The sequence below is a fragment of the Thalassophryne amazonica genome, chromosome 1 (assembly GCF_902500255.1).
Source record: "Thalassophryne amazonica chromosome 1, fThaAma1.1, whole genome shotgun sequence".
NCBI classification, from domain to species: domain Eukaryota; kingdom Metazoa; phylum Chordata; class Actinopteri; order Batrachoidiformes; family Batrachoididae; genus Thalassophryne; species Thalassophryne amazonica.
In genome coordinates, this window is record NC_047103.1 from 130,106,572 (window position 1) to 130,131,747 (window position 25,176).

General features: G+C 49.6%; 1 pseudogene; it reads left to right on the top strand.

The window, feature by feature from the left end:
* The first annotated feature begins 13,602 nt into the window (after positions 1–13,602).
* On the top strand, positions 13,603–24,232 carry LOC117514232 (annotated as a pseudogene).
* Positions 24,233–25,176: the final 944 nt, after the last annotated feature.

The window sequence follows — 25,176 nt, forward strand, 5'->3', positions numbered from 1 at the left end:
TGAGAAGGAGCCCCTCACTCCATACTCCTGCAGCACCTCCACAGTATCTCCCAGGGTACCTGATCATACGCTTTCTCCAAGTCCACAAACACATGTGGACTGGATGGGCATACTCCCAGACCCCCTCCAGGATTGCTTGTGAGAGTGAAGAGCTGGTCGGTTGTTCCACAACCAGGACGGAACCTGTCCCTCATTGTTCCTCTTCAATCAGAGGTTTGACTACCGGCCGAGCCCTCCCTTCCAGCACCCTGGAGTAGACTTTACCAGCGAGGCTGAGTAGTGTGATGCCCTGTAATTGGCACACACTCTCTGGTCCCCCTTGTTTAAATATGGGACCCCACACCCAGTTTACCACTCCTTAAATTCTGTCAAAGACCTCAACGCAATGTTGAAGAGACATCTCATCCAAGACAGTCCCTCCACACCGAGAGCCTGCACCAATTCTGGACGGAATTCTGGAGCCTTTGCCACTGCAGAGTTGATTGACTACCTCAGTGACTTCCACAAGCTCTGCCCATACTATAGAGGGTCCTTCGGTCTGATGCAGGAGTTCCTCAAAGTGTTGCTTCCAGCGCCGGATTACATCCTGAGTTGAGGTCACGGAGCCCATCCTTACTATAGACAGCTTGGATGGTTCCCTGTTTTCCTCTCCTGAGGTGCCTCACGGTCCACCAGAAGCACCTGGTGCTGACCGAAAGTCCTTCTCCATGGTTACGCCGAGCTCCCTCCCACACCATCTGCTTTGCCTCCCCACAGCAGAGGCTGCCGCCCTTCAGGCCTGTCAGTACCTTGCAACTGCCTCCGGAGTCCTCCGAAATAACATATTCTGGAAGGCCTCCTTCTTCAGTCAGATGGCTTCCCTGACCACCGGTATCCACCACGGTGTTTGAGGGTTGCCGCCCCTTGAGGCACCTGAGACCTTCAGGCTACAGCTCCCCGCTGCAGCTTCAGCAATGGAAGCTTTGAACATTGCCCATTCTGGTTCAATGCCCCCAACCTCCACAGGGATACTAGAAAAGATCCACCGGAGGTGTGAGTTAAAGCTCTGTCGGACTGTGGGCTCCTCCAGACGTTCCTAGTTCACCTGCAATATCTGTTTGGGCTTACCATGTCTGTCCAAAGTCCTCCCCCACCCTCTGATCCAACTCACCACCAGATGGTGATCAGTTGACAGCTCTGCCCCTCTGTTCACTTGAGTGTCCAGAACATGTTGCGTCAGATCAGATGAGACAATCACAAAATCAATCATCGATCTTCAGCCTAGGGTGCTCTGGTACCATGTAAACTTATGAGCATCCTTATGTTTGAACATGGTGTTCATTATTTACAGTCCATGACTAGCACAGAAGTCCAATAACAAACAACCATTTGGGTTTAGATCAGGGAGGAGAGGCCGTTCCTCCCAATCACACGTCTCCAGATGTCAACTTAAGAATACAAATCTATAATTACATACACACCATCATCATTATTATTATTATTATTATTATTATTATTATTATTATTATTATTATTATTATTATTATTATTATCATCCTATGAGTCATAGAGCTCTGTGAGTGCAGAGCCAAAAAAAGTGGCTTTCTTGAACACAGCAGTAATGTGACTTTCGTCAATCGCTGAGATGGTTGTACTCATATTTTCCATGTGGAACTTCTTTCCCAATCATAGATAGTCATGTAAAATGTATTAATTATTTAATTACATCTGACAAGTAAATAAGTCCCTTCAGCTGCTCCCTTTACTGAGAGTCGCCACAATAAATCCAAGGTGAATCTCCATGTTTAGTTGGCACAGGTTTTACGCTGGTTGCCCTTCCTGACACAACTCCACATTACATGGATAAATGTGACAGGGGTGGGGTTTGAACCAGGAACCTTCCACACCAAGTGTAATAGCCACTTGGCCACCACTCCTGCTAATTATGTCCACCAAGGACATAATAAAATCAATAGCGTTTATTTGTCTGTCTGTCTGTTAGCAATGATTACGTCAATACATATAGATATTAGGTCATGGAAGACTCCATTACATTTTGGAGGTGATCCGGACTCTGGATTCTAGATCAAGATTTCACTTTATATAAGCTTTGAAGGATTATGCCAAAACTACTTCCAAGAGTTCTCACCAAATTTGCACCACAGATAGATATTAGGGCATGGAAGGCTCCACTGAATTTTGGAGGTGATATGGATCTGGATTGGTGGACGTCAGAAATCTCGAATTGCTCTTGTTTTGTCACAGTGATGATGCATGATGACAATTTTTTTCCATCTGTTTTCACTGCATCCTGATTGTGGCATGCATCAATGATCCAAAGCCACCAAAATATTTGGCTGATCAGATATTGTAATGTCAGGCTACACTTGAAGCTAAATGAAAATATAATGCATATCTTTTTATTTTTTGGGGGGCGAGCAGTGAGCGGGGGTGAAACTTGACTGCAGTAGCTGTGACCGTGGAGTTGTGGTGTGAAGAGTTCTGGTCAGTGATGAGTGAAAATTGTCATCTAGCGCACGTTCTGATCAGAGCCAGGAGTGGGGATTCATGAACTGAACGTGATTTCCTCCACATATTTTCAGGATGTCACCGGAATGGACAGATATTTATATGGAGGAATTTACACAGTGACTGCCACCTGTGCAGATTTGTGCCAAAGTTCAATAAAGAATGACATCAACGCTGCATGAATTCTGATATGACTGTTCAGACTGAGGTCACATTGTGAAAAAAATCAGACCCGTCTCTGATTCAAGACTGCATATGAAAGGGGGCCAAATTGTAGTTGTAAAAAATCTGATTCCTTGTGACTTGTGCTGCTCACACATGAAAAAATCAGATCTGAGTCAAAAATGAGCAAATATCAGAATCGAGCCACATCTGACGTGCAGTCTGATTGTAGCTATAGAAAACATTAAATGCTATAAAAAGTGAGGCAAGCAGGAAATTCACCCAAGGCAAAATCAGAAAGAATAATAGTCTTCTTCTTCTCACATTTTACGAGGTCTGTCAATAAAGTAACGGTCCTTTTTATTTTTTTCAAAAACTATATGGATTTCATTCATATGTTTTTACGTCAGACATGCTTGAACCCTTGTGCGCATGCATGAGTTTTTCCATGCCTGTCAGTTACGTCATTCGCCTGTGAGCACGCCTTGGGAGGATGTTGGTCCCGCCCCCTCGTCAGATTTCATTGTCTGGAAATGGCGGAATGAAAAGGACTTTTTTGTCCATCAGAATTTTTCAGAAGCTGTTAGAAACTTGGCACCTGGAAACCATTCGAAAAAATTTATCTGGCTTTTGGGTGAAAATTTTACGGGCTTCACAGAGAATAAGGACTGTTAGTACAGCTTTAAGGACCCCTTTAAGGACGCTCGGCGGCGCTGTGCTCAGAGCTGCGACGACGCGGCACAAGCCACCGGACCATTTCTAAACGGATGGCTCTGTGGATACGAGGACCGTCGTGTGCCTTTCTCTGGTTATCACAAGAGCTGGACAATCAGCCATTTTCCTGGCAGATTCACTTTTAACAAGAGATTTTGTCATGGAAAGCCGCGCGGAGGCTTTGCGCGTCACGACCGATTCGCTTTGGAAGTGAGACAAAGGAACACCTCCGTTTCGGCGTGAGTTCTGCATGTCTTTGGAAGTAGGAAGAAGCTGGAGTGAACCCATGTCAACATGGGGAGAAAATGCAAACTCTACACAGAAAGGCCCAGGTGGAAAGTGATCCCAGGACCTTCTTGCTGTGAGACAACAGTGCAAACCACTATGTCACTGTACCACCCTTGAACAAAATTTCACACAGGTACACAAGGAGCTTTACAGTGCAAGTGAACTTATAGGTAGTAGTTATATGCTTGCAGTGTTGTGAAAGTGTCGTGACACGGACCACAACAGGGGGGCGGTAATGAACAGACAATGGATAAGCCAAAAGTAACAATTTAATGTTGTGAATCGCACAACGACGTACAGACAATAACAATATGGTGGACTGTCAATCATACACCAGGTGACGTGTGGGCAGGCTCGACGATAGAAGACGCCTGGCGAGAGAAGAGCTGGATCCCCACACAGCTTCCACCACCAACGGAGCTGAAGAACACCGGAGCCGCCAAGCCCTGCGCCCCAGATGGCCGCTGTCTTCAGCAGTCAGACCCGGTACTGCTGGCAGAAAACAGAGACAGTCCTGATGAGTGTGGTTCGCACACTCAGTACTCCCACAGTCAGTGTTCAGTAAAGGAGGGAGAACCTCCACCTCCAATCACACACTCGTGCAGCTCCTGTTTAACCACTTATCTTGGTTTGGGGGTGTGAGGTGAAGCCGTCGTGATCACACCAAACGCCAATCCCACAGATAAGGCAGAACACACACAGGCTAACGGCTGCAAAAGAAGTTCAGGTTATCACTCCAATGATTTGAGTCAGCAGAGAAAGTTACCTGAATGGTAGCTGATTTCTCGGCGGGGAGGTGGAGTTGCAATCCGGCCTTATGGTGGTGGTGATGAGTAGTGGATGAGTGACAGCTGGTACGGATGATGAGTGACAGCTGTCACTCCTGGTGCTCCGACGCCCTCTCGTGCTTGAAGCCCGCACTTCAAGCAGGGCACCATCTTGTGGTGGTGGGCCAGCAGTACCTCCTCTTCAGCGGCCCCACAACAGGACCCCCCCACCTCAATGGGCGCCTCCTGGCGCCTCGACCAGGCTTGTCCGGGTGCCGCCGGTAGAAGCGGCCAGGAGGGCCGGGTCCAGGATGAAGCTCCTCTTCACCCAGGAGCGTTCTTCGGGTCCATACCCCTCCCAGTCCACAAATACCTGGAACCCCCGGCCCTTCCGACGGACATCCAGGAGCCGGCGCACGGTCCAAGCCAGCGCACGGTCCAGCCGGCGCACGGTCCAAGCCGGCTGCCCGTCGATGATCCGGGCAGGAGGCGGCGCCGGTCCGGGGGTACAGAGGGGTGAAACATGTGAGGTTTGAGTGTGACACATGGAAAACCGGGTGGATCCGCAGTGAAGCTGGCAGCTTGAGCTTCACTGCGGCTGGACTGAGGACTTTGAGGATGTGGAAAGGTCCAATGTATCTGTCCTTCAACTTTTGGGATTCCACTTGCAGGGGAATGTCCTTTGTGGAAAGCCAAACCTCCTACCCAGGCTGATACGCAGGGGCCGGGGCACGCCGGCGGTCTGCATGGTTCTTGGCCCTCGTCCGGGCTTTGAGCAGGGCAGAGCGGGCGGTACGCCACACCCGACGGCACCTTCTCAGATGGGCCTGGACCGAGGGCACCCCGACCTCTCCCTCCACTAGCGGGAAAAATGGGGGCTGGTACCCCTAACACACTTCAAATGGGGAGAGGCCGGTGGCAGACGAGACTTGGCTGTTATGAGCGTACTCGATCCAGGCCAGATGGTCACTCCAAGCCGTCGGGTGCGCGGAGGTCACGCAACGGAGGGCCTGCTCCAGTTCCTGGTTAGTCCGCTCTTCCTGCCCGTTCGTCTGGGGGTGGTACCCAGACGAGAGACTGACGGTGGCCCCCAGTTCCCTACAGAAACTCCGCCAGACCTGGGAGGAGAACTGAGGACCACGATCCGAGACAATGTCTGATGGAATCCCATGCAGACGCACGACGTGGTGGACCAGGAGGTCTGCAGTCTCCTGCGCCGTCGGGAGCTTCGGGAGGGCCACGAAATGGGCCGCCTTGGAGAACCGGTCCACTATCGTTAAGATGGTGGTGTTTCCCTGGGACGGCGGGAGGCCCGTGACAAAGTCCAGGCCGATATGAGACCAGGGGCGACGAGGCACAGGCAGAGGCTGGAGGAGGCCTTGGGCCTTGTGGTGGTTGGCTTTGCCCCTGGCACAGGTGGTGCAGGCCTGGACATACTCCCGGATGTCGGCTTCCATAGACGCCCACCAGAAGCGCTGCCGGACCACTGCCACGGTCCTTCGCACCCCTGGGTGACAGGAGAGCTTGGAACCGTGACAGAAGTCAAGGACCGCAGCCCTGGCCTCTGGTGGGATGTACAGTTTGTTCTTCGACCGGCCCCTGGGTCCGGCTCCATGTCAGGGCCTCCCGGACGTCTTCTCCATGTCCCATGTAAGGGCGGCCACGACAGTGGACTCGGGGGATGATGGTTTCAGGGGGGTCTGACAGCTCGTCTTGACCTCCTCTTCGTGCACCCGGGACAGGGCGTCAGATCGTTGGTTCTTGTGTCCCGGGGCGGTAGGTGATCCGGAAGTCAAAACGCCCGAAGAACAGCGACCAGCGGGCTTGCCTGGGGTTCAGAACGCTTCGCGGTCCGGATGTACTCCAGGTTCCGATGGTCCGTGAAAAACCGTAAATGGTACCGATGCTCCCTCCAACAGGTGTCTCCACTCCTCAGAGCCTCCTTCACCCGCAAGAAGTTCCCGATGCCGACGTCATAGTTCCGGTTCAGCTGGGGTCAACCTGCGGGAAAAGTAGGCACATGGATGGAGAACCTTGTCGGACTCCCCGCTCTGGGATAGCACGCTCCTATCCCTGAGTCAGAGGCATCCACTTCAACAACAAACTGGCGCTGGGATCGGGCTGCACCAGAACCGGTGCAGTCGAGAACCGGCGTTTCAACTCCCTAAACGCGGCTTCGCACCGATCTGACCAGATGAAGGGGACTTTTGTGAGGTCAGGGCTGTCAGGGGGCTAACTACCTGACTGTAGCCCTTGATGAACCTCCGGTAAGAAATTTGCAAAACCGAGGAACTGTCGTAGTTTTCCTACGGTTCGTTGGTTGGGGGCCAATCTCTCACCGCCGCAACCTTGGCCGGATCAGGGGCGACGGAGGTTGAGGAGATGATGAACCCCAAGAACGACAAAGAAGTGCGGTGGAAACTCACATTCTCGCCCTTCACAAACAGCCGGTTCTCCAACAACCGCTGTAGGACCTGACGTACATGCTTGACATGGGTCTCAGGATCCGGAGAAAGATGAGTATATCGTCTAGATATACGAAGACAAACCGATGCAGGAAGTCCCGCAAGACGTCATTACCAATGCTTGGAATGTCGCGGGCAGCATTGGTGAGGCCCGAACGGCATGACCAGGTACTCAAGTGACCTACCGGGTGTTAAATGCCGTCTTCCACTCGTCTCCCTCCCGGATCCGAACCAGGTGATAAGCATTCCTAAGATCCATTTCGTGAAAATTTGGGCTCCATGCAGGGGCGTGAACACTGAATCCAACAGAGGTAACGGGTATCGGTTGCGAACCGTGATCTCGTTCAGCCCTCTGTAAATCAATTGCATGGGACGGAGTCCGCCGTCTTCTTGCGCACAAAAAAGAACCACAGCACCCTCGGGGAGGTGGGAGTTCCGGATCACCCGCAGCTAACGAGGTCCCGGATGTAGGTCTCCATTGATTCGCGTTCCGGACGTGAGAGGTTGTACAGCCTGCTGGACGGGTACTCAGCGCCCGGTATCAAATCATGGCCAATCATACGGACGGTGCGGGGGCAGCGTGAGTGCCAGATCCTTGCTGAAGACGTCAGCAAGGTCGTGGTACTCAGCCGCACCGCCGCCAGATTGGGGGGGACTAAAACCTCCTCCTTAGCTGTCACACCGGGTGGAACGGGATCCTAACAATCTTGGTGGCAGGTTTTCGCTCCACTGAACCCCAATTCCAGAAGGCCAATCACCGGGTTGTGTTTTAACACCCATGGAAAACCCAAAATCACTCGGGAGGTAGAAGGTGGTTACATAAAAACACAATCTCCTCCCTGTGATTCCCAACACCACCAATGTCACTGCTGAGTCTGGTGTGTGATTAGTGGAAGAGGGGTGCCATCTAGTGCCCGCACCGACAATGGTGACGGTAAGGCCACTAGAGGGAGCCCAACCTCCTTTGCCCATCTGCTATCCAGCAGATTCCCCTCGACCCGTGTCCACCAGTGCTGGGGTGTGAAGGGTTAGATCCCCACTCAGGATCGTGACTGGGATTCATGCAGATCGTCGGGGTTTCCCCACGTGGTGTTGTGACCCACCCTTAGCCCAGTCTCTAAGGACGAGTGCTGCTGTTTTGACCGTTTGGGGCATCTCTCTGTGTGTGCTTAGTAGCGCTGCAGAGAAAACACTCTCCACGGATCAGCCTCCTTTGTCTCTGATCTGATCGTTTTTTGGCCCTGCTCGTCAACGCCAGCAGGGGGAGCTGTTGTCACGTGGAGAGCCCTGGCAGTGGAGCGTGGGGAAGTCGGCTCCCTTTCAGACCCGGGAGGAAGAGGGACGGCGTGTACTTGACCACGCCTCTCGTCTCGCTGCCGTCGGTGTTCCGTTAATCGGTTGTCTAACCGTATAACCAGGTCAATAAGCCCATCTAAATCCCGCGGCTCGTCCTTCGCCACCAGGTGCTCCTTAAGGACCAGAGACAGTCCGTTTACAAAGGCGGCGCGGAGCGCAACAGCATTCCAGCCGGCTCGCGCTGCCGCGATGCGGAAGTCGACTGCATACTTCGCTGTGCTCCGACGCCCCTGCCGTATCGACAGCAGCACACTGAAGCGGTCTCGCCTCTATGAGGGTGGTCGAACACCTGTCGGAACTCCCTCACAAACTCAGTATAACCGTTAGGAGCCGTGAATTCTGCTCCCAAAGCGCCGTAGCCCAGGCGCGTGCCTCTCCTCGAAGCAAATTGATCACATAAGCCACCCGGCTGGCGTCTGCTGTGTACATGACGGGAGGCTGTGAAAAGACGAGCGAGCGCTGCATCAAGAAGTCCGCGCACGTCTCCACACAGCCTCCGTACGGCTCCAGGAGGGCTTATGTATGCTTCAGGGGACGGTGGGGGGGGTTCGTGAACGACCAGCGGAATGTCTGTTTCTGGCACACACGGTCAGCAGGAGGAGGTTGCTGCAGCAGCGCCCTGAGCAACGCGCTTCCACCTGGGCGGTGAGAGCCTCTATCCTACGATTGAGAACACTGCTCTGCTCGGTAACTAAGTCCAACCGAGCGGTAAAGGCGGTTAAGATGTGCTGCAGCTCACCAACACGCCTCCTGCTGGCGCCTGTGCACCTCGCTCTTCCATTGGCTGTTCAAGCGATGGTTGACGCCCCTCGGGATCCATGACGCTGGCCCGAGAAATCCTGTTGTGAAAGTGTCGTGACACGGACCCACAACAGGGGGCGGTAATGAACGGACAATGGATAAGCCAAAAGTAACAATTTAATGTTGTGAATCGCACAACGCGTACAGACAATAACAATATGGTGGACTGTCAATCATACACACAGGTGACGTGTGGGCAGGCTTGACGATAGAAGACGCCTGGCGAGAGAAGAGCTGGATCCCCACACAGCTTCCACCACCAACGTAGCTGAAGAACACCGGAGCCGCCAAGCCCTGCGTCTTCAGCAGTCAGACCCGGTACTGCTGGCAGAAAACAGAGACAGTCCTGATGAGTGTGAGTTCGCACACTCAGTACTTCCCACAGTCAGTGTTCAGTAAAGGAGGGAGAACCTCCACCTCCAATCACACACTCGTGCAGCTCCTGTTTAACCACTTATCTTGGTTTGGGGTGTGAGGCGAAGCCATCGCTGATCACACCAAACGCCAATCCCACAGATAAGGCAGAACACCACAGGATAACGGTTGCAAAAGAAGTTCAGGTTATCACTCAATGATTTGAGTCCAGTAGAGAAAGTTACCTGAATGGTAGCTAGATTTCTCGGCGGGGAGGTGGAGTTGCAGTCCGGCCTTTATGGTGGTGGTGATGAGTAGTGGATGAGTGACAGCTGGTACGGATGATGAGTGACAGCTGTCACTCCTGGTTGCTCCGACGCCTCTCTCGTGCTTGAAGCCCGCACTTCAAGCAGGGCGCCATCTTGTGGTGTGGGCCAGCAGTACCCATCCTCTTCAGCGGCCCACACAACATGCAGCCCACTTTCCAAAGGACACTCATGATTTTACCAGTTGGATTAGGATTGTACCAAGGATTCTCCAGTTACATGCCCACCGCTTGAAGTCCAGCATTGTGGTCAATGATTCATGTATTACATGAAGACACTTGCTTCTGATAGTTACAAGTATAAGTCACTACAGGTATAATTGTCAGTTTTCCCAAATATAATTACACTTCTTACACCATACTTAGGTGTTTCCGTATATTTGTCAGTTTGCACCAAGTAACATTTCTTTTTTCTGTATGAGTTAGTATGACAAATATAGAGAGTTAGATTTTTTTTATATAATTGTCAGTATAAAACTAAGCATACTTTTAGTATATCTGTTTAGTATGCATATATTGGATAGGTACATAAGTCAACCAACAAGCATACCTATCTTATTTTTAGATTAAAAGAGTAACTTCTTTTTGTGTAACGTATGGGTTATCCACTGTTACCCCACGTTACCAGGTGAATACTTTTTTTGTAATGGCACACCTGTGCTCCACGCATGCATGTGGGGCACACATGGACAAGTGGACAGCTTCGCTGCAAAGTTTGCTGGCAGTTGGGCCATACAGTCCCTCAGACGGATCCTTTCCAGGGAAGTTTTTTTTTTGCCCACTTCAGCAGCAGAATGCAACTCTGGACACTGTGATGGTTGGATTATCACATGGAATTATTTATTTTTCCTTTTGGGTGAGTGGATTCTAACTGCAGGCTGGTGTCCTGGCCTCATGTCCTCATCTGTGAAACACCTCTGGACTGCTGTTGGAGGTAAGATGCTTGTGTATTAATGGTGTAACAGCCTGCCAGAAGCTCCATGTGATATCTCCTCCAGAGTTCGAAGATGGACATTTATTACAACGCATGAGTTCCGTCTGGCTGAGCCTGATGCGTTCAATGACGTGTAACTGCGCGGCATGGAGAGGCACAGATGCCCGTGTTATGATGGAGACAATAATTCACATTATTTGCGTTGCCCATGGGAAGGAATGGACACGCAGCAGCGCATGGTGCTGCTGTTGACATGACAAGATGAAGCGTGCCACATACAGTTCAACAGTTCCTTTGCAGGACATACCGGACATACCATGTCAGATCTATCTCAAGGTTCCGTCATATGTGCTCAAATTTTTTCGGGTCGCGTTTTACCGCCATCACAATATGTAAATTGCAATTAGATGGTCCTCAGACTGCTCATGGACCATGGTCAGACAGGTGCCCCATCTCAACCGCACCTGGAGAATTATGAACATGTGCTCCACACTTGGGGCCACTGGCAGATTTTGACCAAGTGTGTCGACTTCTGCATATGGCTGTCAGAATGTTTTGGAACTGAAATCTGACACCTTTTGGCTGTGTGCCATTTCTAGCCCAGTCTCACATTTTTTTTTTTTTGTTTGTTTGTTTTTCCGACCTCCCACCACGAAATGAGTCAAATTTTCGAGACAGGTTTTTTTAAATTCACTATTACTACCCTACTCTCCTACCCCCAACCATAACCTAATCCTACTCCTTCCCCCGACCCTAACCATAACCATCCTGACCCCCCCGCTTCACTTTTAATTTCGTGAAGCCATCATGTGTCATGACAAAAATGAGGCATTTTCATCACAATATCACAAACCAATAGATTATGTATATTTCGTGTTGCTGAATCACAACTTGCCGTGGGCATTTCATAAGTCCAATGCGTGATTCCGGCTATGTGTGACGGGGGTATTACAGTCACTCCAGCACTCCGTAGACAGCATGAGCAGTTTGGAAGTTTGGCCCTTTTCAGGTTTTTGTCATTCTTTCAGCTACTCTTATTTGAGGTTTCAACAACAGAAAGGTGTAGCTCCTCCTCACTCCTCTTCATGGACGTCTGATGGACTTTGACCATATTTGTTTCTTTTGGATGGTCAAATTTTACTCTGGTGCTATTTTGTGTGTGTGTACGTGCCCACCTGTGTGTGCCCCTTTTGTGTCTTGCCACTTTTAATTACAGTTATGTAATTCCACACAATGCATGTTATGACGTAACCACAGAAAAATGACACCTGTCACATCTCAGAAGTTTTGTGCACACTCAAACAGTTCCGTTCCAGTCTCATTAGTGTAACCTCTCCCAACTCACCTTTCATTTGTGCAGTTACATCAAAGTGTAATCAATGATCAATAATCAAAGAAGTAAGCAGGTGCAGAAAATAAATGAATGAATGACATTGGTTGCAATCACAAATTTGTGAATCATATCATCATAGAACTCATAACCTGTTTCACATGCTGCTAACTTGGGAGTATTGGTAGACTTTTAATCATGAACACGAATTCACAGTTAGGTCATCATCCGGTGGCTGTTGAATAAAAGACATTTTGAAATGATCAACACCAAAAGAATTATTGTACTTCTGCATGAAAATGGCAAAAGATCAATGAAGTAAAGAATATTAACAGCAAAATATACAGAAAACTGCAAGAAGTCAACAAATCACATCTACAAAATAAAAAAAAAAAATGTATTGTTGGACCAACACTGTAACACTGTAATCACATTAGGATTTGGAATTACTGATCATGTAGTCTTGATAAATGACTGAGGTTGGTTTTTGATGACTTTATGGCTGCAACACTGCTACTCTGCCATTAGTGTGTAGATGTACACAGATACGGTATAGAATATAATCTAGTTTTAATTACTTGTCTGTCAGCTGTGGCACTTTAAAAAAAAATGTGGCTTGGGTATGTGTTCTGTGATGAATCTTTTAATTTAATGTAATAATGAAAAGTCAGGTCACATCTGGGAGCGTGTGTTATGTGTCGGACGCAGCCCGGAGAACCGACCAGCGTTTGAAGGACCCAGTATAAAATAAGCAGAGCACGGTACAAAGGATAACAACATTTAATTACATAACAGTGATGTGAAAAATACAACAAATGATGCGCGGTCTGGCGTGGTGGAATTGCAGTGTGCTCCCAGCAGCACTAACGGTCCGGAGCCAGAAACTGTTCGGACCCAAGGACCCCGCCGACACCCCCCAGTGGCCGCGACAAACCGAGTCTGTGAAAGAAGAAATCATCATGTGAGTCCACACTCCACACACAGAGAGACCACTCAAAGGTGTACATAAACAGCAACTTACTCCGAATATCCTTCCCTACAAAAACCAAAATACATTCAGGTCTATAGTGGTATTGTAAAAAACAAAATTTTCTGTTTGTTCTGGTGCATTAAAATTATGGACTATAACCATTATTAGATGCCCTTTTAATCTGAGAATTCAACATGATACCATTCATGTTTCTGAGTGAAGGGGCACATTTTATATCTATCGATTCTTTCACTTGCTTCATTGCCTAAACTTGCCAAATATACAAAAATTTACTCGTGAAACTGACTTTTAAATTCAGAAAGGGAATAAACGTGTTTATAATGGCTGATCCAAACATATCAATTATATTTGGAAGACTTTAGAAAATTTGAAGATGTAATGTAAAATGGTCAAGATCAGTTTTGGAGGACTTTTATTAGTACAGTAAACAATATAATGGTAATATAATTTTTTAAAATTACAACACAGCTCCAGTTGAGCTACAATTAGAAAAGGGATCTTAAGCCTCGTAGGTTATGAATCAGAGCTGGTTTAAAGTCATTTTCAACCTGTATAAATCACAAAAGTTAATTTTTCTTTCACAGCGGATGCATTTCTATCCGTGGGCCAGGCAGGCATCCAGATGGGCAACACCTGCTGGGAGCTGTACTGCTTAGAGCACAGCATCCAACCTGATGGATACATGTCCAGTGAAAAAATAAAGGAGGTTATGACGACTCTTTCACCACCTTCTTCAGTGAGACCAGCGCCAGAAGTATGTTCCCCGAGCCATCTTCATTGATTTGGAGCCCAGTGTTATTGGTAAGTTTGACAATATCCTGGTCAAACATCTGGGAACACTGCTGCAAAAAAAAAAAAAAAGTCCAAGATGGACAGGCACCTGAGAAGTAGTATTTCAGGGGTAGGTTGGGTCAACAGTATTGTATATGGAACTGTTTTTAATGTTTCAACAACAGTCGGGCAAATCAACTGGAACATTTGGAAGGATTTGTTTATCATCAATTGATGTACTGAGGCCCCATTTAGCAAAGCTCATAATGTGTTCCTTTTAACATGGACTCCAGAATAATGTTTGAAACATTTCACAATATACTGTGTGTATATGCATTGCAAGTTAGCCACAAGTGGCAGCTTTCAGTGCTGATAAGTGAAGCCAACGTGGAAGTGACCAGCTGTTGTAAAGCTGACCACTGTAGGCATTCTGATTATTTTATTTCAATTATCTGACATTATATGGTTAAGTGGTTAAATATACTAACAGAAGTCAGTACTTAAGTATGTCTGTTGTTATATTTTTATTATTTATTTTGTATGTTGACACCATTTGCACTAATTGTAGGTACTGATAGTCTCATGAGAGTAGCTCTACTGATGATACCACAGTTACCCTGCTGATGTCGGAGATTTAACATAGGGGTCTATTAGTGCAGCAGATAACACAATATTTACAGAGGAATCCATCAAATGGTGATACAAGCACCAAATTTGGCAACAGTACACCTTAGATATTACTCTTTTGAAAAAAACGACAGGCCACTTGACTTTTCAATAGGCGGCCATGTAGGGGTCAATTGAAGAATTACATAGGGGTCAAAATATAAAAATGCTCCAATCATATTGAAAATTATACCACATTATTTGTCTGATTGTGAAGATTCCAAAAAGGTATAGTTTGGACTATCTATGACTTAATTCTATAGAGTTATGGGATAAACACAACAAGAATGGTGACACAAAGTTCAGTTTCAGTTTGTCCAGGGGTCAAAAGTTAGAGTTGCTCCAATTTTGTTCAAAGGTGATGCAAATTATTGGTTGAGTTAATAGGGTTTCAAAAAGTAATAGTTTGCACCATGTATCATGCTTAGTTATCACGTTATGGGGTAACATATGTCACATGTCATAGAATTCAATGGCTGTCAACATTATTTAACCTTTACTTTAGAGACCAAGCATTCAACACAGTCAAAAAATTCCATTTATTAATCCAAGTAGCTCATTCAACAATTTGCACCATTTTTTTTTACTAAAGCTGGAGCAACTTTAACTTTTGGCCCCTGTACAAACTGAAATTGACCTTTGTCACCATTCTTAAGGTTTTTACACCATATCTCCATAACATTCAGTCATAGATAGCCCAAACTGTACCTTTTTGGAATCTTTATGATCAGACAAATAATATGGCATAGTTTTCTATATGATTGGAGCATTTTTATATTTTACCCCTATGTAATTCTTCAATTGACCCCTACGTGGCCACCTATTGAAAATTCAAGTGGCCCGTCGGTTTTTTCAAAAGAGCAATGTCTAAGGAGAATTTGTGCTGGATTTGGTGCTTGTATTACTATGTGAAGTATTGTTTCAGTTATTTGCTGCACTATATGAGGAGTGACTTGCTTTTGGAACCAGCCTCAAGTGGCCACTCAATGAACTACAAGTTTTTGCATTTCCATATTGGCATTTCTAACCATTGGTGGTGGTCACTTGAATATCAAGAGAAGTATAAAGCTTGAAGATCGTGGGTCCAAAGATTGACTCTTGTGGCACCCGTGATCAACATTTATTATCTGTAGAGGTAAATAATTAATCCCAGGACCACATAGGCAGACTGAGCTTTGAAGCCTATGGATTAAGGACTGAGTTGAATGAAGCAGAAGTCAATCAATCAATCAATCAATTTTTTTATATAGCGCCAAATCACAACAAACAGTTGCCCCAAGGCGCTTTATATTGTAAGGCAAGGCCATACAATAATTATGTAAAACCCCAACAGTCAAAACGACCCCCTGTGAGCAAGCACTTGGCTACAGTGGGAAGGAAAAACTCCCTTTTAACAGGAAGAAACCTCCAGCAGAACCAGGCTCAGGGAGGGGCAGTCTTCTGCTGGGACTGGTTGGGGCTGAGGGAGAGAACCAGGAAAAAGACATGCTGTGGAGGGGAGCAGAGATCGATCACTAATGATTAAATGCAGAGTGGTGCATACAGTGTTGTGTGGGCCGCTGAAGAGGAGGTACTGCTGCCCACCACCACTAGAGGGCGCCCTGCCTGGAGTGCGGGCTCCAGGCACCGGAGGGCGCTGCCGCCTTACAGGAGCAGCCAGGATGACAGCTGTCACCCATCACTGGAGACAGCTGATCCCAATCAACAAGGAGGTATATCAGCAGGACGGCATCTCCACCTCATTTGCCGAGATATCGCCTTACCAAAGAGGTAACAATCTCAGCCTACACATACGTGTGACTTTAATTGTATTCTTGTTGATTATCTGTAGGACAGCTGACTACCAGACAGCATTTGGATAAGTACTCACCTTCCTACACTTCTTGATTGTTGTTGACGAGAGGTGGAGGTGGACTCTCCACCCTCCGTGTTGCTGGGTGCAGCCGCATCCACACCTGACTGTTTCTGTTTCTTGCCAGCAGTACCGGATCAGACGAGCGGAGGCAGTGGCCACCTGGGAATTCGGGACTTGGCGGCTCCAGTATTCCCGGGGTTCGGTGGCAGAGGAAATCGGGTTGGTTCCGGTTCGACTTGGACAGACGTCTCCTATCGTCGAGCCTGCCCACACGACACCGTTGTAATTAAACTCAGTCTCAATATTGTAATCGTTGTATTTGTTGTGCCTGTTTCACAACAGTAAAAACAGTGTTATTTGACTCCTCCATTGTCCGTTCATTTGCGCCCCCTGTTGTGGGTCCGTGTTCCTACACTTTCACAACAGGATATCTCGGCCAACGTCATGGATCCCGAGGGGCGTCAACCGGCTGTTGAACGGCCAATGGAAGACCAGGACGCGCAGGCGTCCTCGGGAGGGGTGATCGGTGAGTTGCAGCGGATCCTCGCCGCTTTCACGACTCGGATGGATTTAATGACTGAGCAGAACGTCCTCCTGAACCGCAGGGTGGAGGCTCTCGCCGCACAAGTGGAAGCGCGCCCCCTGGGCGCCGCTGCGGCTCTCCCTCCCGTCGACCCTGTGCGTAACAGCGATGTTCCACTGGTCGTCCAACGACCTCCCCACCTTCCCCTGAAGCTTACATAAGCCCCCCAGAGCCGTACGGAGGCTGTGTGGAGACGTGCGCAGATTTTCTTATGCAGTGCTCGCTCGTCTTCGCACAGCGTCCAGTCATGTACGCGACCGATGCTAGCAAGGTAGCTTATGTAATAAACCTGCTTCGCGGTGAGGCACGCGCTTGGGCTACAGCGCTCTGGGAGCAGAATTCACGGCTCCTTCTGACATATGATGGGTTTGTAAGGGAGCTCAGAACCGTGTTCGATCACCCTAATAGAGGCGAAACCGCTTCAACCGTGCTACTGTCAATGAGACAGGGCGTCGGAGCACAGCTGCCTATGCAGTCGACTTCCGCATCGCGGCTGCGAGGTCCGGCTGGAATAGCACTGCGCTCCGCGCCGCCTTTGTAAACGGACTGTCATTTGTTCTTAAGGAGCACCTGGTGGCTAAGGACGAACCGCGGGATTTAGATGGGCTCATCGATCTTGTCATACGGTTAGACAACCGGTTAGAAGAACGTCGGCGGGAACGAGACGAAGGGCGTGGCCGGGCACGCGCCGTCCCTCTCCCTTCCGGTTCCGACCGCGCTCCGCCTTCCCCCGCTCCACGGCCCCTGCGCTCCGTGGGACCACAGCTCCCCCTACTGACGAAGCTATAGACACGAGTAGGGCAACATTTAGGGCACCGGATGCACAGAGGAGACGGGCCCACGGAGCTTGTTTTGTTTGTGGTGCCATAGAGCACCATATGAGAGACTGCCCCGAGCGGTTAAACTCCAACGCCCGCCCTAGAGACTGGGCTAGGGGTGGGCCGAGACATTCACGTGGGACACACCCACATTGCCACACGACTCCCAGTCACGATCCTTTATGAGGACTCAACGCTGAAGGCCCCAGCACTGGTGGACACGGGCTCTGAGGGGAATCTGTTGGACAGCAGATGGGCCAGGGAGATAGGGCTCCCTCTGGTGGCGCTTACCTCGCCTGTTCAGGTTCGGGCACTAGATGGCTCCCTACTCCCTCCGATCACGCATAAGACACCTCCTGTAACTCTGGTGGTGTCAGGAAATCACCGGGAGGTGATCGAGTTTTTTGTGACCCAGGCCACCTCCCGTGTGGTTTTAGGATTTCCCTGGATGTTGAAGCACAATCCCCGGATTGATTGGCCGTCCGGGTAGTGGTGCAGTGGAGCGAGACCTGCCATCGGGTGTGTCTAGGTTCCTCGGTTCCTCCCGGCTCCCAAGCTAAGGAGGAGGTCAGAGTCCCGCCCAGTCTGGGGACGGTGCCGGTGGAGTACCACGACCTTGTTGACGTGTTCAGCAAGGATCTGGCTCTCTCTCTCCCCCCCCCCCGTCCGTATGATTGTGCCATCGATTTGGTTCCGGGCAGTGAGTTCCCGTCCAGTAGGCTGTACAACCTCTCACGGCCTGAACGCGAATCAATGGAGACCTACATCCGGGACTCGTTAGCTTCCGGGTTGATCCGGAATTCCACCTCCCCGATGGGCGCAGGTTTCTTTTTTGTGGGCAAGAAAGACGGCGGACTTCGTCCATGCATTGATTATAGGGGGCTGAACGAGATCACGGTTCGCAACCGATACCCGTTACCCCTGTTGGATTCAGTGTTCACACCCCTGTATGGAGCCCAAATTTTCACCAAGCTTGATCTTAGAAATGCGTATCACCTGGTTCGGATCCGGAAGGGAGACGAGTGGAAGACGGCATTTACACCCCCTTAGGTCACTTTGAGTACCTGGTCATGCCGTTCGGTCTCACAAACGCTCCCGCAACATTCCAAGCGTTGGTTAATGATGTCTTGCGGGATTTCCTGCACCGGTTCGTCTTCATATATCTAGACGTATACTCATCTTTTCTCCGGACCCTGAGACCCATGTCCAGCATGTACGTCAGGTCCTGCAGCGGTTGTTGGAGAACCGGCTGTTTGTGAAGGGCGAGAAGTGTGAGTTCCACCGCACGTCTTTGTCCTTCTTGGGGTTCATTATCTCCTCCAACTCCGTCGCTCCTGATCCGGCCAAGGTTACGGCGGTGAGAGACTGGCCCCAACCCACAAGCCGTAGGAAGTTGCAACAGTTCCTAGGCTTTGCTAATTTCTACAGGAGGTTCATTAAGGGCTATAGTCAGGTAGTTAGCCCCCTGACAGCCCTGACCTCACCAAAAGTCCCCTTCACCTGGTCGGGTCGTTGCGAAGCCGCGTTCAAGGAGTTGAAACGGCACTTCTCGTCTGCACCTGTTTTGGTGCAGCCCGATCCTAGTCGCCAGTTAGTGGTTGAAGTGGACGCCTCGGACTCAGGGATAGGAGCCGTGCTGTCCCAGAGCGGGAAGACCGATAAGGTCCTTCACCCGTGTGCCTATTTTTCCCGCAGGTTGACCCCAGCCGAACGGAACTATGACGTCGGCAATCGAGAGCTTCTTGCGGTGAAAGAGGCTCTTGAGGAGTGGAGACATCTGTTGGAGGGAACGTCCGTGCCATTCACGGTTTTCACTGACCACCGGAACCTGGAGTATATCAGGACCGCCAAGCGGCTGAATCCCAGGCAAGCCCGCTGGTCACTGTTCTTCGGCCGTTTTGACTTCCGGATCACCTACCGTCCCGGGACCAAAAATCAGAGATCGGATGCTTTGTTCCGGGTACACGAAGATGAGTCAAAACGGAGTCGTCGGATCCCCCGGATCCCATCATCCCGGAGTCCGCTATCGTGGCCGCCCTCACCTGGGACGTGGAGAAGACCGTCCGGGAGGCCCTGACACGAGACCCGGACCCCGGAACCGGACCGAAGAACAAACTCTACGTCCCACCAGGAGCTAGGGCTGCAGTCCTGGACTTCTGTCACGGTTCTAAGCTCTCCTGCCATCCTGGGGTGCGTAGGACCATGGCAGTCGTCCGGCAGCGCTTCTGGTGGGCGTCCTTAGAGGCCGACGTCCGGGGTTACATCCAGGCCTGTACCACCTGTGCCAGGGCAAGACCGATCACCGCAAAACCTCGGGTTTGCTACAGCCGCTGCCCGTTCCTCATCGCCCCTGGTCCCACATCGGCCTGGATTTTGTCACGGGTCTCCCGCCGTCCCAGGGAAACACCGTCATCCTCACGATAGTGGACCGATTCTCCAAGGCGGCCCACTTCGTGGCCCTCCCGAAGCTACCAACGGCCCAGGAGACAGCGGACCTCCTAGTCCACCACGTCGTCCGTCTGCATGGGATACCATCAGACATCGTCTCCGATCGCGGTCCCCAGTTCTCCTCGCATGTTTGGAGGAGCTTTTGCCGGGAACTGGGGGCCACGGTCAGTCTCTCGTCCGGGTATCACCCCCAGACCAACGGACAAGCAGAACGGGCCAACCAGGAGATGGAGCAGACCCTACGCTGTGTGACAGCCGCGCACCCGACGGCCTGGAGTACCCACCTGGCCTGGATCGAGTACGCCCACAACAGTCAAGTATCATCAGCCACCGGCCTCTCCCCTTTCGAGGTGTGCTTGGGGTATCAACCCCCGTTGTTTCCTGGTTGTGAGGGGAGGTCGGTGTGCCCTCGTCCAGGCCCACCTACGGAAGTGCCGTCGGGTGTGGCGTGCCGCCCGTTCTGCTTTGTTAAGGGCCCGGACGAGGGCGAAGAACCATGCAGACCGGCGGCGGGTCCCGGCTCCCACGTATCGTCCTGGGCAGGAAGTGTGGTTGTCCACCAAGGACATTCCCCTACAAGTGGACTCCCCAAAACTGCAAGAACGATACATCGGTCCGTACAAGATACTCAAGGTCATCAATCCCGCCGCAGTGAGGCTCCAGCTTCCGGCCTCACTGCGGATTCATCCAGTATTCCACGTCTCTAGGATTAAACCTCATCACACCTCACCCCTCTGCACTCCGGGTCCGGCGCCACCTCCTGCCCGGATCATCGACGGAGAGAGCCGGCTTGGACCGGTGCGCCGGCTCCTCACGTCCGACGGATGGGACCAGGGTTTCAGTATCTGGTGGACTGGGAGGGGGTACGGCCCCGAAGAACGCTCCTGGGTGAAGAAGGGCTTCATCCTGGACCCGGCCCTCCTGGCCGACTTCTACCGTCGCACACCCTGACAAACCCGGTCGTGCGCCAGGAGGCGCCCGTTGAGGGGGGGTCCTGTTGTGTGGGCCGCTGAAGAGGAGGTACTGCTGCCCACCACCACTAGAGGGCGCCCTGCCTGGAGTGCGGGCTCCAGGCACCGGAGGGCGCTGCCGCCTTACAGGAGCAGCCAGGATGACAGCTGTCACCCATCACTGGAGACAGCTGATCCCAATCAACAAGGAGGTATATCAGCAGGACGGCATCTCCACCTCATTTGCTGAGATATCGCCTTACCAAAGAGGTAACAATCTCAGCCTACACATACGTGTGACTTTAATTGTATTCTTGTTGATTATCTGTAGGACAGCTGACTACCAGACAGCATTTGGATAAGTACTCACCTTCCTACACTTCTTGATTGTTGTTGACGAGAGGTGGAGGTGGACTCTCCACCCTCCGTGTTGCTGGGTGCAGCCGCATCCACACCTGACTGTTTCTGTTTCTTGCCAGCAGTACCGGATCCGACGAGCGGAGGCAGTGGCCACCTGGGAATTCGGGACTTGGCGGCTCCAGTATTCCCGGGGTTCGGTGGCAGAGGAAATCGGGTTGGTTCCGGTTCGACTTGGACAGACGTCTCCTATCGTCGAGCCTGCCCACACGACACCGTTGTAATTAAACTCAGTCTCAATATTGTAATCGGTTGTATTTGTTGTGCCTGTTTCACAACAGTAAAAACAGTGTTATTTGACTCCTCCATTGTCCGTTCATTTGCGCCCCCTGTTGTGGGTCCGTGTTCCTACACTTTCACAACATACAGAGCAAAAAGAGAAAGAAACAGTGCATCATGGGAACCCCCCAGCAGTCTACGTCTATAGCAGCATAACTAAGGGATGGTTCAGGGTCACCCGATCCAGCCCTAACTATAAGCTTTAGCAAAAAGGAAAGTTTTAAGCCTAATCTTAAAAGTAGAGAGGGTGTCTGTCTCCCTGATCTGAATTGGGAGCTGGTTCCACAGGAGAGGAGCCTGAAAGCTGAAGGCTCTGCCTCCCATTCTACTCTTACAAACCCTAGGAACTACAAGTAAGCCTGCAGTCTGAGAGCGAAGCACTCTATTGGGGTGATATGGTACTACGAGGTCCCTAAGATAAGATGGGACCTGATTATTCAAAACCTTATAAGTAAGAAGAAGAATTTTAAATTCTATTCTAGAATTAACAGGAAGCCAATGAGAGAGGCCAATATGGGTGAGATATGCTCTCTCCTTCTAGTCCCCGTCAGTACTCTAGCTGCAGCATTTTGAATTAACTGAAGGCTTTTTAGGGAACTTTTAGGACAACCTGATAATAATGAATTACAATAGTCCAGCCTAGAGGAAATAAATGCATGAATTAATTTTTCAGCATCACTCTGAGACAAGACCTTTCTGATTTTAGAGATATTGCATAAATGCAAAAAAGCAGTCCTACATATTTGTTTAATATGCGCTTTGAATGACATATCCTGATCAAAAATGACTCCAAGATTTCTCACAGTATTACTAGAGGTCAGGGTAATGCCATCCAGAGTAAGGATCTGGTTAGACACCATGTTTCTAAGATTTGTGGGGCCAAGTGCAATAACTTCAGTTTTATCTGAGTTTAAAAGCAGGAAATTAGAGGTCATCCATGTCTTTATGTCTGTAAGACAATCCTGCAGTTTAGCTAATTGGTGTGTGTCCTCTGGTGTGTGTCATAAAATGTTCAGAAATAAAAGTGGTACAACAAAGTGTACCACTTCCCTAAATATTATTAATATTGATTACTTGATGTTTGAAACAGACATTTGTCTCCCTTTCAGATGAGGTCCGTACAGGTGCATACCGTCAGCTTTTCCACCCTGAGCAGCTGATATCAGGAAAAGAGGATGCAGCCAATAACTATGCCCGTGGTCACTACACTATTGGAAGAGAACACATTGACTCTGTACTTGACAGAATACGCAAACTGGTAAGGGGAGGTGGTATAAATATTGATTGCAAAATGTTGTTCCATTACACAGTAATAACCTAATAAGTCTTTATCTTTCAGTCTGACCACTGCACAGGCCTCCAAGGATTCCTGGTCTTCCACTCTTTTGGAGGAGGGACCGGCTCTGGCTTTACATCTTTACTGATGGAACGACTATCAGTAGATTATGGCAAGAATCAAAGTTGGAGTTTGCCATCTATCCGGCTCCTCAAGTGTCCACAGCTGTGGTGGAGCCATATAATTCTATCTTAACCACTCACACCACCCTGGAGCACACTGACTGCGCCTTCATGGTGGACAATGAAGCCATATATGATATCTGTCGCAGAAACTTGGACATCGGGCATCCATCTTACACCAACCTGAATCTCGCCTCATCAGCCAAATAGTTTCCTCCATCACTGCCTCTTTGCGCTTTGATGGTGCCTTGAATGTAGACCTGACAGAGTTCCAAACCAATTTGGTGCCCTACCCACGAATCCACTTCCCTCTGGCCACCTATGCTCCAGTTATCTCAGCCCAGAAAGCCTACCATGAGCAGCTCACTGTGGCTGAAATCACCAACTCATGTTTTGAACCGGCCAATCAGATGGTGAAATGTGATCCTCGCCATGGGAAGTACATGGCCTGCTGCCTCCTGTACCGTGGCGATGTGGTGCCCAAAGATGTGAATGTAGCCATCAGCAACATCAAAATGAAGCGCAGCATACAATTTGTGGACTGGTGTCCCACAGGCTTCAAGGTGGGCATCAATTACCAGCCGCCCACTGTGGTTCCTGGAGGAGACCTTGCCAAGGTGCAGAGGGCTGTGTGCATGCTGAGTAACACCACTGCCATCGCTGAGGCCTGGGCTCGACTTGACCACAAGTTTGACCTGATGTATGCCAAGAGGGCCTTTGTCCACTGGTACGTTGGAGAGGGAATGGAAGAGGGTGAGTTCTCTGAAGCTAGAGAAGACATGGCTGCCCTGGAGAAGGATTATGAAGAGGTTGGCATTGATTCATATGAAGATGAAGATGGAGAGGAGTATTAGGCTACACATAATCTCTGCCACTGCTAGGCAATGAGTTGTCAAATTAAATTTGAGCCAGGGTTTACCTGAAAAATGAAGCTATAAGCACAGAATATTTTTCGTCCTTTTCTAAATAAAGCTGTTGTCACAATTCTTCAATTTTAAGTTTCACTGTTCTATTCTGCTGCACTCACAAAATACATATGTCGAGCCCTCTCACCATAAATTAATTTAATCAGGATATGTTTCCCAATCATTCACTCCATTCATATTGCAAGCCTTAATGTTCAATTCTGATCTACTGCTCTCTCCCTATCTCAGTCCACACTGTATACCAGACTGGAACTGAACTCGGTCACAGTCATGCTGCCTTTCAGCTAAGCTGTTCTTTCCACATTTGTCTTTGATATTGACTTATTATTCACACACACATATTCTGTGATTGCTTTTTTGGATATTTACCTTGTACATTCAGTTTAGGCTTTAGTGTGTGTGTGTGTGTGTGTGTGTGCGCACATGTTTTTTTCTTGTCTTTCTTTGGCTGTGATGTGGTCTGTTCCATTTTACTGAAAGCACAGCTGCTGTCAAATGTTTTGTCAACTCACTCACTCACTCATCATCAACCACTTATCCCAGATCGGGTCACGGAGGCAAAAGCTCCAGCAGGGGACCCCAGACTTCCCTTTCTCGGGCCACATTGACCACCTCTGACTGGGGAATCCCGAGGCATTCCCAGGCCAGTATGGAGATATAATCTCTACACCTAGTCCTGGGTCTTCCCTGGGGTCTCCTCTCAGATGGACGTGCCTGGAACACCTTCCTAGGGAGGCGCCCAGGGGGTATCCTTACCAGATGCCCGAACCACCTCAGCTGGATCCTTTCAATGCGAAGGAGCAGTGGCTGTACTCCGAGCTCCCCACGCATGCCCGAACTTCTCCCCCTATCTTTAAAGGAGACACCAGCCACCCTTCTACGGAAGCCCCCTTCTCGTCACAACAGTACGGTAGAGCAAATGCAACACTGCCCCTGCTGTGCTGATTCTCCAGCCAATCTCACACTCCATTGCCCCCTCACTTGTGAACAAGACCCCGAGGTACTTGAAC